The following is a 19,288-nucleotide window of genomic DNA, read 5'->3' as shown; positions in this document are numbered from 1 at the left end:
AGATTATGCTTCTCTTTCCCCCGCCTCAATGGGGTGGTGCCACCCATTCTCGTTAAGCTCTATGAAAAACATAATTTATTCCCCTTTTCATTAACTAAAATATGTTTTTAAGTTCTACACACTCATTATCCCTTGTTAAGTATGCAGAACGAGTGGCTGTAGTTTTTGGCACCACCCTAATGCAGTCGCCGTTTTTCTGTGGGTAAAATACTAGCTCTGGTGGGCGGCAACCGACCTGCAACCTTGAATGTAATTACATGCATACGACAGGGGCATAAAAGAGCTCGTTTTAACCAGAGTCGAAAAATGGAATAAAACAAAAATTAGTTCGCACAACGAAGCAGCATGAAATTTGTGTTGGTGAAAAGATTATTCCCGCGAAAAACAGAAGCTAGAAAAAACAGCTTACTCATTCAGGAGGAGTTTAGGGGAATTTCAATACGCCGAATTCGGTGGGCCCCGGGGGTCTGGGAAATTACTTCGAACATCAATTAAAACGTGTCATTTCGTATGCAAATTTAGATGGATTTACGCACACACGCGGTGCCCCGCGGCCGTCAATCACTCAAAAGACAACAACGACAACAGAGCCACTTAAAGTTGGCCAAAAATTCAGCCGAGAGATCCATAAATATATGACAGCCGTTTGTTTGACAAATTAAGAGTCCCCCCCTCCCCCCCTCCCCCACACCACCTACACCCCGCCGAAACACCGAAAACGCTTCTCAATGTTAAGTGCCCGCCGCTCTCAAGTATCTTGTATCTGACGGTCGGGGGTTATGCCCAATTTGCATACGTACTCGCGCACTGCTATTTCGCTGCTTAATTTGATGAAATTTCAAAATGTTGGTTAACGTAAATTATGCATTAATTTCATAGGCAGGCCTGAGCAGATTTTTACTCTTTGCATAAATTGTAGGACTGTTGGCCGCAAGGCGTAAAATATTTGATTTTGTCAAGATGTTTTGAATTTCTAATTAAGTTTGAGGTTAATTTTTTTTGGTAGGAAGTTAGGCAAAGTGACGACAAGAGCTGTTAAGACACGTAGGTTCTTTAATGAGTGCCGGGAAAGGCTTCAATGAAAGATTTATCAAAGAAAACACTAAATAATAGATGTCTTAAATATGAGACGTATTTCCCATATAAAAGGCTCGGAATTTAGTGTTGTAATCCCACAGCTTACCAGCAGATGATATGCTGGCCGAAACTTGAACAGATTTGAAGCCCTAACGAATTTCATTCATTATGCTTTCCCAATACTACTCGTAGCCGCAATTTCCTGGAGTTTCCCAAAGTACAACTTGGCCGAAACACAGAGCTTACCAATTAGCTAAATCACATTATAGTCGTGGGGCAAAGCCCTGCAGCTTCTGTTTAATTAAACGCTATCAGCAATCAGTCTCAGAGGCTGGCTGTCCGTAGCCTCTATTCCACTCTATTGTGCTCTCAGAGCTGCCTTCCCACAAAACCCACCCACAGAGTGCCAGCCAAAGTTTACAGAGATAATGCCGCCGCCGCCACCGCCTCCGCTGCGGCTGACTTTGATAGGAGTACTGTTGGTACAGTTGTTGCGGTTGCACGCAACCTTGGAAGTGGGCCCTCCATCGACAACCATCGACTTACCTGCGGGTCTTGTTTGGCACTTAATTAGTTACATTTTCCGTCACATTAGGCACATGAAATCTTATCAAAAGAGATGGAAACTGCCGAGCCATAAAGCCAGAAGCCGAATGCCCACAAAGAAAGCAAACCAAACCAAACGAAAGTGTGTGTTATGTCACACGCAAACGCATAGGAAGAACCGAAACCCTCAGCCGACGATGATGAAGTGGAAAAAAAGATACAAAGAAAACTCAAAGGCAACGTTTGCCAGAGAAAAGACTACTCTCGGAATGACGAGGCGAAAAGGAATATAAAGGATGATGGCATTACAAGTGTCAATGATTTTCGGGAATGGTATGAAGTGGCGTGTAGGGAGGGGTTTTCCCTTTCCTGTTTGCCCTGGGAAAAAATCACACAGATAGCATTTCAAATGCCTATTGATGACTCTGCCCCCCCGCCCCAGAAGCAGCACAGAAATGTAATTCATGGGCGCTGTCAATTTTCACGAGGAAAAAATTGACAAGCTCCCACCGAAGCGCAATCGAGCGCAAATGAGTCTCAATATAAAATCCTATATACAGCAGATATATATTATATATATCCGTGTACGAAAATCGACGGCTGAGAGGGAAGCCTTCCTTCTGATTGGGAAGCCGGAAGGACTGGCACAAAACTTTTATTAGTACCGACACCTCGGGCGCAATCAATGTGTAGGGGGTGTAGGGTGCAGGGGGGCGTAGGGGCGTAGGAGAGGGTGTAAGATGTCTAAACCATCGGTTAAGCTCGTGTCAAACTTATAGCGAGGAATGATAAAAACAAAATGGCTTCCTCTCTAACAGGAGAGACAGAGAGAGGGAGATTAACATTAAAGCTGATGAGCCGTAACGCGCGCTGCAAAATGCGGGGGGGGGGGGGGGGGTGGCTTTCCTTTCCCCTCACCCTTCAATTATGATGAACGGTTAACGGTTTTTTGTGCGGTCTGCGGTGGTTTTTACGAGGATTACGGCGATAAACGGGTATTACAGGTGCAAGTTATGGCCATTAATCCTGGGGAAGTTTTTCATGGCAAAAGATATTTTAAAGATTTTGGTTATGCTTTAGATTTATAGTTTTCTTCAATCTTTTTCCCTGTTTTGGGGCAAACATGCAACAAAAATAAACATTTTTCAATTCCCTATTTTTTTGGGCAAATATTTTTTGAATCTTTCTTTTTTCGCCAAACATTTTTAAATTACATTTCAAAAAATGCAAAAGCTTTTAGGAAAATTAATATATGTATATATACCCTTTCAGAGGTTGTTGTGATTTTGGACAGGTGTTTTTTGAATGGAGAAAACTGGGAAAATTCATAAAAATCGAAATACAAATATTCTAAAAAATAATAAAAAAATAAATAAAATAAATAAAGTCCAATAAAGTTTGCATACTGTTTGCATACACAACAAAATATACCAGAGTATCTCCGGCCTCGGCTGCCCAGATTCCTTTCAAAAATTGCAGCTTAAATCCCGCTTTTCCCCATGGGATCACGCCCCACCACCGTGCAGCACAGTTTCTGCTTTCTGTTTAACTTTTGCATCCATCCATCTCTCCATCTCGAACTCTTTATGCCTGTAGCCGTCTCGCTTACTCATCCCATTTTCGGTAGATTTTCCTATCAGCTTGTTGGCACCTCCATTTCCCACACACACACACTCGCAAAATTCAACCTCAAATAAAAATTGCAATTTTATTTTTACCATTGAAAGCGGTGGAAAAGCGGTGGGGTGCAGTCGGGGCAGCTATAATCCACCGCCCACTGGCATGGATTCTCTGTCTGCATGTAAAAGCAATAAATTGATTTATGATGTCTGCCCCACGCTCTGCAGCGCCCCGAAAGTTATGCAACAACAGGCATGCCGTGCCGTGGCACACAGCAAAATGTTTTCCCAGTGACTCCGACATTTTGTTGTTCTGTGGAGTCGTCGTCCTGCCGTTCAGGGCGTAGGGCGTGGCCGTAGAGTAGGTGTCAAGCATTACGAGTGGGCAGTGCCCCAAAAAGTATGCTACACTTCCGCATCCGGCTCTGCGGCTCTCCGGCTCTCGACTCGTATTTCTTTCAGTTTTCGGTCACGCTCTTCGTCCCTTCGCATCATTTTTTTTATTAACAATCATAATTCATATTTATTAATGTGCTCAATTTGTTTTTAATGATATTACACACCCGACTGCCAGCCAGGCAGTCTCTCAGTGTGTGTGTGGCAGGACCTCCAGCTGTTGTCATTTTTGCGCCTGTTAACTGGTGGTATGTGCCTCGGCATCCATTCGCTAGGCGACATTTTGATTTACCGATTGGGCCCACGTGGAGTGGGTATCCCATTTATCCTGTATGTCCTGCCAGGTGTATATCGTTTCAGCCTTTTTTGGGGATTTATTCGAATCGAGAGCTTAAACAAAGTTTCCATCTTTGCCCCAAGTTTTGTTTAAACACGTAATAAATGTCTGTGAATGTCTATGAATATAGATTGCCATCAATATATTGGGGAATACAAGTTCTTATGGGCATTGATTTATATTCAATTTAGGGGTATTCATCAATAGGAAGGAGAAGCCATTTCAATAGGAATTTGTACTGCCTATAATGTGAATATTAAGCCAATATTTCGAGGCTATAAACTAAAGATTCGCTCTTACAGATTATTCACCAGTATTTAAAGTCTTGAGACATTCATCTTTCTATGATTTATGCCCTTGAGGCTATACTTTTCGTTCATTTCATAACTCTTAAGTTTTCTAGAATTTTTCTCACTTTCTGGAATCATTTTCCCCCTTTTCCACTACCTGTATTTCATTACAATCCCTTATCTTGGAGCCAGTTATCAAATTGATCTGCTTTTTCATTAGTTTTCCACTTTTAATTAAATTTCCTGGACAGCAAAAACTTGTTTCCTACCACTGATGGCTCCCAATAGATCTCGAATTTCATTGATAGCCTGAAAATCGAATCCCATTAGTTCTGTCTCCCCACCTCGCCCACCATAACAAAGTGCAAACTGTCAGTGTAGGAGGGAGAAACCCTTAGACGAAGAGCAAACCCTTGGAGCCTGCCACACCCCTTGGAGGGAAGGACTAGCCTTAGAGGCTCCCAAAAAACCAAAAAACCGTTCAATTACTAAAACGTTGCCGGTCCAAAAAAAAAACGAGGAGAATGATTCGCAAAGAAATCTCCAAATACAAACGATAACAATGGCGGTATCGGGGGGCCCGCAAAAAAAAAAGCGTCCAAGACCGAAAGCCGGCAATATACAACAATGTGGCCTGTCCACAAAAGGGAGAAAGATGAGTTGGCCAAATGGAAAAAATACGAAAATAAAATAAAATAAAATAAGGCAAGGAAAAAACATACATATAAAAAGTCAAGCCAAAAAGTCAACCAACCGGGCGAGACAAATGCTAAACGAGAGAGGAAATTCGTTAAAAAAAAATAAGGAAATCCGATTTCCAGTATGGGGTGTGGAGGAGGGGGGGGGGGGGTTGTTAAAAAAAGAGAGCTGGTAATCCATTTAAAATATTTCAGAAGGTATTTTAATTAAAATTCTTCTTAATCGTTCCGCTTTTTGGAGAAATAATTGTACACTTTTTTCGTTAGCGGATTTCAGCTGTTGCTTAGCTACACTGTGAGAGAGAAATGTGGGAAAATAAGGAAATTTATTTATGGTAAAAAAGGAAAAGTGGGGATTACTTAACCGCGTTGCAGAATTTAAGGGGTTTAAAATGTATTTATATTAAATATTGGATGTTAAAATCATTTATTTTTGTATTAAGGCGGAAATCCTTTCTTTCAGAGTGAAATTTCACAAGCTTTTTTAGGAAATCTCAACATTAGGCAGATTTTTAGATACTTTGAAAGGTGTTTATTATATATTTCTGTAAACTAAAAAAAGTGAAATTTTAAATGGAAAACTAAGTGAATTTTTAAGCGGATCTACTTTCGACGTAGCTCTTGAAGTGTTTGGACCATAATCCCCTAACGGAGTAATTAGTAACCGCATAATGCCTGGCCTCTCTTTTTTTTACTACCCTCATAAGCTTAATTCTCCCAAAAAATAAAAAAGAGAGTTCTCCCCCATTAAAAACGAGAATTTTTCCCCCAAAAGTAAAACCGAAAATAAAGCCTGAAAGTGAGAGGAAAACGAGGGATGCCGAAGGAGCTGGGAGAAGCTGGGAGGAGCGGGCACCAATTTGCAGCAATTTTGGTCAAGGACTTTTTCATCTGCCATGCAATGCTAATCCTTTTAAGCAGCCGCCCGGCCATTCACCAAAAGCCTGCCTGCCCGCCTGCCCGCCTGCACCTACAAGTACATATATCGTACTATATAGTAATGCCATATACATACAAATATATATGTATATATGTAGTTATTTTGTGTGTCGTTTTGGCGTCTCTCATGGGCATAAATTAAGGCACTGGCTACAATAACAAGTGGAAAACAAACACCGTGCAAAAAAAGGAAACACACAAAAAAAATGGGTAAAAAGTTTTGTGTTGCTGCTGCTGCAGTGGGGAAAAGTTTTTCATTTTTTTTTTTGTCCGTACTGCAGTTTTCTTAACGATTTTCGTCGCGCAGGAAACAAAGAGGGAAAACATAAATTACACATGCACACATTTATTTTCATTTCCGAGCAGAGTTCTCTTTCACTTTTCCGAGCTTTCACTCTTCCAGGCGGGATCTTAATGCTCTGTCAGAACTGTCTTATTTCGGTTACGGTTTCGAGGGGAAAAACACTCTAGAGAAGCCCCAAAAAAAACTCCTGTTTCCCTGCAGCATATTCCAAGGCGTCGCTGCACTGCCTGCACATGTGGAAAAATCAGTTGAGTTTCTTTTCTGTTCGCCTCCGAAGTTTTAATGAGTTTTCAAAAGCACAATCAAAATGAAAGGAAAGGCATGGCACGGCAGGGTTCTCATGAAGGCAATTTGTTGGGTACTTATGTGCGCTTCAAGTAACTTAAATATGTCGGCATATTTCTCTAGTTCCTCGTTTTGCCTTTTTTTGGGGTCGCCGGAAGGAAGGAGAGCAGAAAGCAGGAGAAAATGGCTAGACAAAAGGACATTTAGCTCCCAGAGGCCTTTGTACAAATAGTTTCTAAAGAAAGATGTTTTGTTTTTAGAAGATAGTTCCAAAAGGAACTGAAAAATGTGCATTTCCTTTGGAAGGTAAGTTTTGCTAATTGCCAGTTTTTTATAGACCACAGAAGGACATATCCTGTGTGCAAGGGATGAGCTATTGTTTATTGGATTTATATTACAAATTTGGTTTAATATTTAATCAAAAAAATCAAAAACCAAATAGTCTACAACATTTCTAATATATTAATAAATTATCTATATCGATATATATCGATTCTTATTTGGATTCATTGAAATTTTATCGATTCAAGCTATCTAATTATCGATTTAGATAATATATTAACGATTTCTAATCCAAAAAGTTCCTAAATTTAATATTTAGTCATCGATATATCATCGATTGATATGAAATGTTGCCTAAACATTGATTTTAGTGATAAAACTTCCTTAAACCAACCTTTCTGTACCACAATCTACACTTAAACCTATAGAAAATCGTTCGATCCATGCAATGCTTTCAAAAGAAATCATATCTGAGATATCTGTGAATCTCTTAGGCAGCCTTTCTCCCCCACTATGCTGTTCAATGATGCTTAAGAAATTGAAATGCTCTCGCAGTGTTCTCGGCGACGTTAGATTGAGCATTCCACTGGAAGCCCAAAGTTCCCTCTCTCTCTCTCTCGTTCTAAATCGATTTGAAAAGCCACCAGAAGGCGTTTTTCCTGTGTGTGCATTTCCTCGATGAGTATTCTTGAGGCAGAAAGTGAGTAAAAGCTTTTAAGTAATCAAGCAACTGGAGGAAAACGCGCATGCAGCTGAAAATTATAATGTATTTTCCACTAATTCATTTAAAAGGATGCTCGAAGTCTTAACCTCAAACTTTTGTGCAAGCACAAGGGGGCCACAAGGAGAGCAGGGGCGCAGTCCCAGGGGGGGACAGCATTGGACAATGCTCGTAATGGTTTTCACATTTCAGGTCTCAGCCCCCCCCAAAGGCCACGCCTCTGTCCGCATAGTGGGCCGCTAGCCTCTTGTTGTTGGGCCTCGCTTATGGGCTTGTGCCTCTTGTGGTCCTTCTGCCTCTTGTTTGGTGGCCTCTTGTCCTTGTCCTCAGCCACATACACACCCATGTAGCCAGTCGCCTCAGCCGATGTCAAGTTTGAGTGTCTGCTCTCCTCAGTCGCTCATCTCCGCCTGGCACTGAGACTGGCACTGGCACTGCATCGCATCGATGGCATTTTCCCCCACTTGGATGGCTGCCAAAAACTACACCCAGAAGCTGCTGCAGCACGTGCTGGGGCCCAAGCGATTTTTAATTAAATTTCAGCCTCTCTTCCGAAAAGCGAGCGACACACTGGTTACCAAATTAGAAAGTTTAAATCAAGGATTTCTAAAGAGTTTTCATCATATTCGATTGGAGGAATAATGATTGATTTTGGTTCATGTTATTCCAGGAGAATTTTAGAGGGAAGGTCTATAGAAATTTGGGAAAGAAGAAACAGATTTTGGGAGTTATGGGTGTAAGCCTTCAGTCTCTTAAATTTCCCACTCTTGGCGCATTCTTTGTACACACAATCTTGGCTCTTGACTCAGATATAAGACCCTACAATACATCGTAAAGTTTTTAGCTCATAAAACCCCCAAAAACAATTACAATTCGTAAGCGAAAAACACTTTCAAAAGTAACACAAAAGGCAACCAAAAATTAATTAAAATAGTTACAAAGTCGAGCCCTGATCTCCGACTTGTGTGTAATTTCAATTAAAGCAGAAACCAGTGTGGCAACAAAGCAAAAACTATGTTGTTTAGTGTAGCACGAGGTTTCTTTGGAAGTTCTATTGCCAGGGTGTGGACTTTGGACTCCATTAAAGGTTCAATTTAGTGTAAAACACAACAACAACTGTCGGCCGGTTAGGTCTATCTGTAGTCTGACTGGAGGCAACCCTTTTTGCATAACAATTAGGCAACTCTGACGCTCTTAACCCGATGATTTGTGCAAATGTTTTTTGACGTCGCGTCGCGTCGAGTTCCCTGCGTCTCGGGGCAGGGCCCTGTCTTCTATTTTTTTCCTTTGTTGCATTTGCATATTAATTACAACTAAAGTTCGCTGCTGTTACTTGTTTTTGTTGCTCTTTTGTTGTTCGGTTAAGTGCTGGCAAGATTAATTATGGATTTAAGCGGCGCCTGAAAGCAGGCAACGCTCGCGGAAAGCAGCCACCGCACCGCACCGCACCAATCAATGCCAGGGATTGTGGTTTAATTAATCCGCTAATTGATTGACTAGTGGGTTGGCCCATAACAGTATTTCTGGCTGGATTAAAGAGGTTTCAGCACATGCATTATATGAAACGTCGAAGCACTGGAGATGCCACACATAAACAGCTCTAATTTAAGACCTTTTATGAATGCAAAAACTCACCTTATCAATGAAGAGTGTAAAGCAGTATCCGAAGCTTCTTGGGCCCTGTAGGGTTTGTCTGGAAAATAATAAAAATTAATTTTCCACCATTTCTTCTCTAAACATTATAATTAATTGTTGAGTACAATTTTTCACACATTAAAAAAGTCACACAAAATCGTCAAAGCAATCATCAAGTCTCTAATTCTGTGAACAAAATAATTTTAAAGGTTTTTCTAAACTGTCTAAACATTTCAAATTGTTGCTAATTGATTTGTTATGTTGGGATGGCATTAACAAATATGATGGATGTTCTAAGAAACCAAAAATCGATCGAAACACAAATTCCAATTAGGGCGAAATGTTTTTGGGATGCCGGATCATGTTCCTCCTCCTTGGGAAACAACAGGAGAACATTAACATAATTACTTTTTTCACACACTACGTGATATGGAAAACTTTTTGGGCAAACTATTTCTTTGTGCCGTAAACATCATTAGCGCAGAAAAATAAAAGGAAATGCAAAAGCAAATGGCATGGAACGGAGTGGGGGGGAGGACTATGCAAATTTAAATATTATTTCCATTATCCTTGTTCTGTGGAAAAGTTTTAATGAATTACTGAAGTTTTGCTCAACAGAAAATGTGGGAAAGTGCTCTACAAACTGCATAGATCTTTGGGAAAATGAGTACTTCTTTTGGGAGTTAGATTCCAGTAATTAATGCAAGTCCCTGGTTCGAGGTAAGCCTTTTCCTGATCAGAAATCGGGTCTCATTTGAGCTACCTATCATTTCGAAAAATTAGAAAAATTATTCAGCAATCAGGAGACCTTTTCTTTAATGGGTTATTGAACAAAAACGAAAAAAAAACGAAACTGAGAAAGGTTTCTAATTTCTGATGCGTGTGTCAGACGGTGTGGAGGCAACAACCAACCAACGAACCGCACCGAAAACCAGATGGAAGTGCTAATTTTGTACTGTACAAACCATGAACTTGACTGCCGGGCCCAAGAATTTGAAATCCCCAGCTAAACGGCCAATTTATGGCCTTAGACTGGGGCTTAATTATGCAAATACGTTGTTTACAGGGAATTTTGAAAGATAGACTTGATTGAAAACGATTTGGTAAGCTGATGAACTGAGTCAAGAAACACAGACCATAGGCCAAGTGAAAATTTTAAATACTTTTAGTACAGAAAAACAGAACCTTTCTACGATCAACATGTATCGAAATCGGGATCAACATGGTTTCAATATCGATAAAACCAAGAAACATGTATAGGTATGTATTTTGCCATTTCTTAGTACCAAAATATCGTTTATCGATCAATTATCCACCCACTTATGCCGCCCCCAACACCTCTGATTACCTTTGGGTTGCCTTGGCACCATTTCTCTGTGTGAATCACTATCCGAAATATGTATGTGGCCCCGCAGGACGCCCTATATTCCGGGGGGGGGGTTAAGCACATTCATGCATATGTCATAGCCCCCCCCCCCCCCCTTACGCACCCCCAAATGCCACTCGTTTCAATTCAATCAACCATAAAACATAAGCACCACCGACCGACCCACACACGCATGTCATGCTGACGCTGACGCTGACATGCCCTATGGCCACGCCCCGCCACCCGCCCATATTCTGTGCTGGCGCACCTGCAACCCCGCTGCCACCGACTGCCCGGCCTGACTGACAGGTTTTGCGTGCCTAATTGTTAAAGGAAGTTAAAGGAAGAAAACAATTCGTTGTCATGGCAAACACATGGCCCGGAGGCCCCAAAGAGCTCTGTCCGGATGATAGAACTAACCAGAATTGAGTGCATTACCGAATTTAATAAATTACCAAAGCAAACGAAGAGGACACCTGACCCCTGACCCCCCTGCCAAACCTGTGGAGGCCTCTCCATTAAGATTCAGCAAAGTGTGAACCATTTTAATGCAAAACAAAAAGAGGAGAAAACCCCAGGCAAATATATTGATGAGATGTCCAATCCCCAAAAACCCCAAAAACGAAGCTGTCCGAATGGAAGGAATACCAAGGGTCAATAACAGGAGCGCATTGTCGAGGGATAGGGCGGGTGGCTAATAAGTAAAGGATAGCAGGGGCCATAAAAAGATTGATTTATGGGAAAATTGATGGGAAAACTAATAGATTTCGAAATACAAATTCTTATTTAATATTCTGTTATTAAATTCTTACAATCAGCTCTTCTTTCCCCCTTCTGGCAATCCATTTCCTAACCGCATCCGCACCTGTCCTTTCAACGAAAATCCTAAGCCCCACCAGAAAAGTTAAACTTTTACGAATGACTGGGTTTTCTTTGGAGGGTCTAGGAAAAGTGTAAAAAGCAAACGAACGAGAAAACAAAATGCACAAAAATGCTTATTTGCGGTTAACCACAGAAAATGGTAAACCAATACCAATAACGGAATGAAAGGCAGGGAAAGGAAGGGAAAGGCTAGGAATGGACTGGAATGGAATGGAATGGGTTGAGCAGTGAGGAAACCACCTCTTAACCAACTCTCGATCTAAGCTTTATTTACATTTTGTTGCTCAAGTATTTGACAGGGGCAGCAGGGCAGACCTTGGATTAATTCAAGTGTAAAGTGCAGTGTTTTTTGTTGTTGTTTAGACACAAAATTTAACCTTTAATTAAGTGTTGTACTGGGTGCTGGAAAGGGGTGCAAGTTGATGCGTTTATCCCACGCTTGGTTTAGCGTAGAGAAGTCTTCTTTAAGGCTGAGAATTCTCTGGATTTCTATTAAAAACTTTGACTCACAGACCTTCTAAGTAACCCTCCTCCAAGACTCTGTTCTGTTTTTCTCGAAATACGAATAATAATAGAAATATTTCTATGGAAAAGAATTTCTTGTTTCCTTTCCACTTGACTGGTTCTTCAATTAATAAATGACTTTGATGAAGAAAAATTCAAATTAATGCTGCAGTTAAAATTTCCAGACAGTTTGGCAAAAATGTTGGCCCCCCCGGGTTGACCCCTGTGAACTCGCCGAGTGACCCCTTGGCCACAAGCGACAAGCGGACGCGCGCTCTGAAATGATAAATGTTGCTGTTGCTGTTCGCTGTGTTGTTGTCGCCATGACAAACAACAAATTATGTGTGAATGCATGTGAATGATGATGTGAATGATGTTGTGAATAAGTTGCGTCAGAGGAGAGGGATCTTCTTCAAAAGTAACCAAGCAACATTCAAACACGTGTCTGAGCTTAAAAATGGGTCAACAGGCAGGCTGATGGGCGAAATTGTGTGCCATTTTTAATTATTAATTGCTTGGTTTTTAATTTAATTTATTTTAGCTGGGAAAATATTATGATGGCAGAGAAATGTCATTTACTGAACCGCAGGGATAGGTAGTATATATTTTCCACTCTCATCTAACGATACAGACGACTCCCAGCATTATTTTCACTCGCATCGAACCTCTCCGTAGTAATAGATCCCATCTCCACATAAGTACAGCCATAACATATGTATGTATACCCCTCTCCCAGGGTCATCTCTTGGGACTAGATTTTAAACAGCCATCAAGTGACTGCCGTTTACTGTGGACTTCCGCTCGGGCCTTTCATGTACGAGATGTACTGTATAATTGCTGGCTGTTTATCAAGAAACTAGAAATGATGCCGAGCGCTTATCGAGGCGGCCCTCCCGCTCGGCCAGCCGCCACGTAATCCAAAACACTGCAATGCGTTGGTCTCCAGTTGTGCCTCGGTGCCTTCTCCTTATCAACTGCTATGCGACACGTTAGAACTGTGGATGTAGGCGGCTCTCAGACTCTCAGAGGAAGAGGCAGCAGCAAGAATTATATATGAGGCATCTCTGATGTCCGATTCCGGCGCTCACGTGCTGGGCAAATATTTGCCATCGTTTGGGAAATGAAAAACATTGGGTGGGTACTTTTATTGGTCTATCCTTGAATGACGATCTTCACAAAAGTGTGGGAACAATGGGCGGAGGGTACACAGAAATACATAACGTCTGTGTGTGGCAAATATTGATCAATACAGATGTTTTCTCACATTGTTCATAGTTAATTGGTTTTAAACAAACCGATTGCAGACGAAATCGTTCAAACTTCGCAATTAAAATGATGTGCAATTTGTTATCAGAATCGTATTTATTGATATCTACAGGCATTGTTTTCCAGACAAAGAAATATCAGTTAAAATGTACAGAGAACCAATTTATTTTGATGGATATTTCGAACAATTGCTCAAGTGAAAACACACCCAAAACACATTTTAATTAAATCTTATCGCAATTGTTTTTATCCCCCCCCCCCCCCCCCCCCCCCCCCCCCCCCCTAGAACATCAAAATACTACCTTTAGAATTCCCTTAGTCTTCAGGCAAATGCCGCACCTCTTTTATTTCAAAATTCACCGAATTCTTTTGCTATTTTTTGTTGTCTTTCCATCAAAATCTATTTTTAAATGACGCGCGCATAAATTAAAATTAATTTCTTTGTATACTATATTTACTTAAAGACAATATTTAGCCGCAAACGATGGCAAGATTTATGTGTATCCCTGTTTTAATGGCCATGTTGAACCATGATCAAACACATATTTTTAATGTGCTAACAAATGTTTTCTTAATGTGAAAATTAGCTGGCAATTGACGGGCAAATTGATCAACATTTTGGGCCCCGAGAAAGGTGGATGAAGACCTACAACAACATTTCGTTAACGCACATTTTTCCAGCCGTGAAACTTGAATATAATTTACAAGGGGGTTGGGGGCTTCTTATCATTTCCTTCGCATAGTTTCAGCCCGAAAAAAATTTGTTTATCTATGAAACACACTCGGCAATGTCGTGAATAGCCTCCACCTGATTAATTATGAAGTGGGGAAGGCTATCACAATTATCTTTTAATGCGACTAAGTACAGTGAATGCTCTCTAGGGTGGACCTCCTAAAGAGAACAATATTTACCAATTTCGGTGACTAATTTTCGATGATAGTATTCTCCGTTGAAAAGAAACAAAATTATTTTATTATTCTTTCTTTGTTCTTTTTTTTGTGTTGTTTATAAAATGTATTTATATTTCTTTGCATTAATTAATATACAAACTAAAGGTTATACATAATATTTATTGGTTTGCGGGTTATCATTGGGTTTCTTCATTGGTCATTTATAAAATTTTCCACATATCATTTGCTTAAAAAAATAAAAGTATTTAACGACAATTACGAATCGGGGAAAGACCAGCAATACATAAACATACAATAAATATATATAATTCATGAATGAATGAACTTTTAGTGGCAATAAAGAGACTGAAACGAAGTAAGAGACTACTACGCCCTAGATACCCTTCCAAAAACTCTGCTGCTCTACAATACATCCAAAACGTTTGCCAAAACCTATCACACCTCACATTCGAGAGTATCAAAATACTCACAACATTCGCCCTCCCCCGAAACGAGCGGAAAACGAAACGAAAGTCAAATGAGCAAACAAATATCACAAAAAAATTTGAGGCTCCCCAACAATAGCGCCAGCTATACATAAGATACAATTTTTTATTATTTTCTGTTTGGTTAAATAAACTTACATCACACAAACACACTCGCAGGCAAACACCGAGGCAGACACACACACACAAACACAGAGACACGTGAACACGTGTAAAAAGAAGCAACAACCAAAAAACAACAAAAATGCAATTGGCGATGATTTTGGATAATTGTAATTTTTTTTTGGTTGCACGAATTTGAAATTTGGTTTCTTTTGATTTTTTCTGCATTTATTTGATTATTTTTGTTTTATTTTTTGGGTGAAAATAAAAGAAATCGCGTTGCTTTTTTGTTGTTGCTTTTTTTCTATGAATGAATGTATGTATGGCAGGGGAGGGGAGGGGGGTAACGGGGCCGGGCGATTAAATAAAGCAACAACAAAAACCACATAAAAGGCGTGACGCTAAGAGCAAGAAGAGCGGGCCGGGCAAGAGGCAAGAGAGAAGGCGAAATGAAACGGGTTTTTGGATACCCTTTTGCAAGAGAGTGTTACTATTCCGATTCGATTTTGCCAAACCACAGAAGTTACGAGTGCCGATCCCATACAGTTTATAAATGTATGCATGATCTGAACCGCAGTCGCGGAGATATAAACTATAAACTATGATAAATAACCGTTTGTATCGACTGGGAGTGAACAATCACAAAGAGAAAATACTTGTTTTCTTCTAAAGATAATCCATCCAAACGTTCAGAACTCGGCTTCGAAAGACAGCTACTTCATTCTGATAAATTGAATCAAAACTCTATGACTTTATCGCAAAGCTGACATTTACCAGGGTACCGTCATCTTCGACTCCCTATTAGCCTTCTTTTTATTCTTTTTGTTGTTGTGTGACTTTGGTTTAAGGAACAGAGAGAAAGAGCGATAAGCTTAGATTCAGAATGTAAGCGCAGAAAAGGAAAATATTTTTTTTACACCCAAATGTTAAATGCACGAGGGAGACACAAAGAGAAAGGGGAAGGGGTTAGTTGATTGAAGAGAGGGGGTAGACAGATGGTAAGAGAGTCATCGCCAGCTGATGCAGCGGCAATAACAACGAAATTTCATATTGGAATGCCAGCCAATTTTTGTGTTTGTTTCTAAAAACACACAACGGAACAGCAAACACAAACACACAGACAAATACACTCTCAAACATCACACATAAATTATTGCATTACATTTGTTTTTCCTTTGCAATTACGGATTTTTGGTTTTATTTTTGGGAACTGCGAAATTTATTTAAGAGCCCGTCGCTCTGTCACGCTTCTCCTTTTGGCTTTCTCTCTCTTTACACACCTTCGAGCACACACGCACTTGACACTGCTGCTTTCTCCCTCTTGTTTTGTTACGTTGTTGCTTTTGTGTTTGTCGTAATAAACATTTCTTATTCGCCCGAGAAATGTCTGTTTCACGGATATTTCTTGTTTGTTGTCAACGCGCGCGAATAACGCCCGCACGACACGACGAACAGTGATAATATACCCCTCTCATTTTCAAACTACATAGGATGGAGAAACGAACTTAGCCCACTGAAGCCCCCTTTGTTTAATCATGATAACAACTTGAGTTACACCGCGGAAACTAGTAACATGAATAAAAATAAAATTGCTCTTTTAGGTCTGTCCTTTCTTTTATCTTTGCTTACAATAAAATCACTATATATCATACCTAAACTGCACTACAGTTCTTGAAGATTCATAATTTTCGTGGAGAAATTAGTCTCCAAGCCCCAATGGTCGGCAATGGGTTAATGTGCGTTGTCCACAATTAGAATCATATTCCTCAATTTTTATATTCGTTGTGGGATTATTAGCTAGCTAAGACCTTCAACCCTGAATACACAATTTTATCTAAATAATGAATACATTTTCTACTTGACTGGCTAGTTTTTAGGACTCCCTTTGTTTGGATTTTGTCTAAAAAAATAGGTTTTTGGCGAAAAAGGTCAAACAAATAAAACGTAAGGGAAAAATCGTTCCTATTGCTCAATTTTGATATTCCGTTGAATCATGCTGACTAACTAAAGTTCTAACCTCTGCCCACATAATTTTATCCTATTGATGAATGTATTTTCCACAAGATATGCTACTTTTAAGTACTTGCTTTTATTGTATTGTGTGTAAAACAAGGTTTAAACAAAAATTGTCAACAATGTCAGGAATGTCACGTCATTTCTTAAATGTTGCTGGTATTTGAAGACTTGTTGCTTGTCAACAGGAGTAATGGAAATTTTATACCCTTTTTAGTTAATTTAATATAAAGATACTGATCTGCAAACTGTTGTGGAACGTACTTAATAAATAAATTTTCTCAAATTGATACGTTTTAGTTGTACTTATGCATATCTATAGTGTCTTTTGTGTATATATCCTGATCCCAACACCAATTCTTGTTGTGATTTCGTTGTGATAGCTTTAAAACAGAGACTGACTAGGCTCTGCACATATTGGGGCCAGCATTGACAAACATTTCCTAAATTCTATGATATCCTATTCTCCAGGGTATAGATAATGTTGCGCGTTTCCAAACAAATTAAATGTTGCCAACGGGAAAAAAGTCTGGATTGAGACTCATTGCTGCTACCGATTTATACCGATTCAAAGAGAGCGAATAAGAGAGCCTTAACCTATTAGAAGAGATCGAAGAGAGCCAAAAACTGATTCGAAAGTTCGGCGCGCAAAATTGGAATTGCTTGAAAGTGAATAAGACAAGGATGTGAATGAAAATGTTTTAAGTGAAAAGTACCATTATATACCGATATACCTTAAATATATATATAAGTATACCCTGACGACAAAGGAAGAGAAAAATGCGTTTTATTAAATACACTCGGCAATGAAGAGCCTGCTCTTAGCTCCTCCTAGCTCATTTTTGCGTATGATTGCTGAGCCCCGACCGCATGGTATATGGATATTAGGTGCAAACAACAAATGGCCTCATTTTGAGGGATATAATTCATTTTATATATTTGTTGCACCACTGGACGAGGACGTAACGCTCATCGTTACATGGCGCGAAAACACGAGAAGGTAAATTGGGTATAAGATACTTTTAATACAAGGGGAATACCAGAGCTACCACCTTACGACTGGAATCTCTGGAAAGAAAGAGAGTCTAAAAGTGTGGTAGAAGAGTGATTGGTACTAAAAATAGCCTGTAACTTGTTCTAAAACGTAGGAGATTCTCTGATATTTAGCAGCTGTTGATATTCTGCCGCCAGAGGGCGTCTTCGTTAAAGCGCCTGTAAATGCGTTTTGAACTGAACTTCTTTGCTTTTATTTCTTTAAATTACGTTTATCTAAGCCTAAATTCAATAACAATTCTACAGAAAAAAAACTTTTGAATGGTGCAAAACTCATTGAACCCGGATTGGCATCTTGGTCACTTTCCACACATTAAAACATTTCCTGTTCTACTGATCTTGCTCTTTTGCACCGCTCTAAAGTGTCGTGTTGCCAAGATATATGTCTTAGAGGCGCAAAACTATCAATTAGAGCATCTCTCAAACGGCCACAGATGCTACAATCTCTAATTGGACGTAATTGCCAGGCGTTCTGCCTTCTCCTTATATTTTTGTATCCATGTCCTCACGCCACTTTCATGCTGATGTATCATTAGCATTGGTGCCGCCTTTTCCCCCTCACCAGTGCTGTGTCCGGCAACAGTCAATCAATCAATCATTGCCTCGTTAAGCAAAACTTTTTTTTAACTTAACATTTCAATCTTTTTCGCTCTGATGCCACCGATTGGGGTAGATAGAGTATCTCTTTCTCGCCACCGAATGGGGGGGGCTTCATTTAAATAGAGAGATAGAAATGCAAGATCCAATAGGATTAGCAAGATCTGAAAGGTTTAGGTGGTTTTCACAGATTTCAAATTTATTATAAACTTTTATTTATTTTCTGGCGCACTTTTTATACCAAAAACAATTGAAATCCAATTTTCTTAACAGCATGGTCTTCCCGAAACGAAAGTACTTTCAATTAAAGCCAGATGGGACTTTCTAACGGTCTGTTATCAGAAGGCAATTAATTTTACCGTAAAAGAAAGAAAAAATATCCGCCCACAGGAAATTCACTTTCACGCTGACCCACAGACACAAGGGTGGAGTGTGAGGCGCAACCACTTAAGGGTGGCAGACAGGTGTTGCTTTAAAAAATCCTTAAAATTTTGTGGGCGGTGGTCCAAAAGGAGGAGGCCGATAGATGGCTCTACTGCAGGCCTCAACGACCTCAGTTAAATCCATGTAGTATGTAAAATAGTAATTTTAGGGGCACGTACACTAAGCTGTAACTTAAGGGATTAGCCGAGCACAAGAAAAGCAAGAATATTTTGTAATAACTTATTATATCAAAGGAAAAAAATCGCATTTGATTGCCTAAATTTGAACGTCTTTGAGGGACATCTAATGGATGTAGTGTAGTTTATGGTGTAACGAAATTATACATGTAGAATGTAGCAGCGGCAATACGATTTTAAGAGATATTCCATTTCCTATAGCCGTGGATATAAAGATTGATCTGATCAAAAATAAAAGCCTGTGAATATATAGATAATTATCTAAACTAAGAGATTACTAGCACACACTTCACTCTCTGGAACACTTTCATTGATAGAAATATCTGCAAAGTCAACTCAATATAAAATAAAGGTTCGAT

The 19,288-nt window shown here is 39.8% G+C and overlaps 1 protein-coding gene and 1 long non-coding RNA gene across 4 annotated transcripts in view; one reads left to right on the top strand and one right to left on the bottom strand.

Moving 5' to 3' along the window:
• LOC108163209 (beta-1,4-glucuronyltransferase 1) overlaps positions 1-16,121 on the bottom strand; it is a 58,335-nt gene extending 42,214 nt beyond the window's left edge. The window contains exons 1-2 of one of the 3 annotated variants that reach the window (XM_017298360.2): positions 15,809-16,121; positions 9,130-9,187 (exon numbers count right to left, since the gene is read on the bottom strand). The gene's annotated coding sequence lies outside the window, so the exon portion shown is untranslated. Of the gene's footprint in view, positions 1-9,129; positions 9,188-14,059; positions 14,149-15,808 lie in introns of those variants that run through there. The other 2 variants (XM_017298361.2, XM_017298362.2) reach the window with 2 other exon arrangements.
• Positions 10,141-17,443, top strand: LOC117189054. The gene is made up of 3 exons (XR_004473114.1): positions 10,141-10,232; positions 10,299-10,389; positions 17,131-17,443. It is a non-coding gene; the product is annotated as an uncharacterized LOC117189054 (long non-coding RNA).
• The last annotated feature ends 1,845 nt before the right edge of the window (positions 17,444-19,288 follow it).

The sequence above is a fragment of the Drosophila miranda genome, chromosome 4 (assembly GCF_003369915.1).
Source record: "Drosophila miranda strain MSH22 chromosome 4, D.miranda_PacBio2.1, whole genome shotgun sequence".
Taxonomy (NCBI): Eukaryota; Metazoa; Arthropoda; class Insecta; order Diptera; family Drosophilidae; genus Drosophila; species Drosophila miranda.
This window is presented reverse-complemented; position numbering and strand designations above follow the sequence as displayed.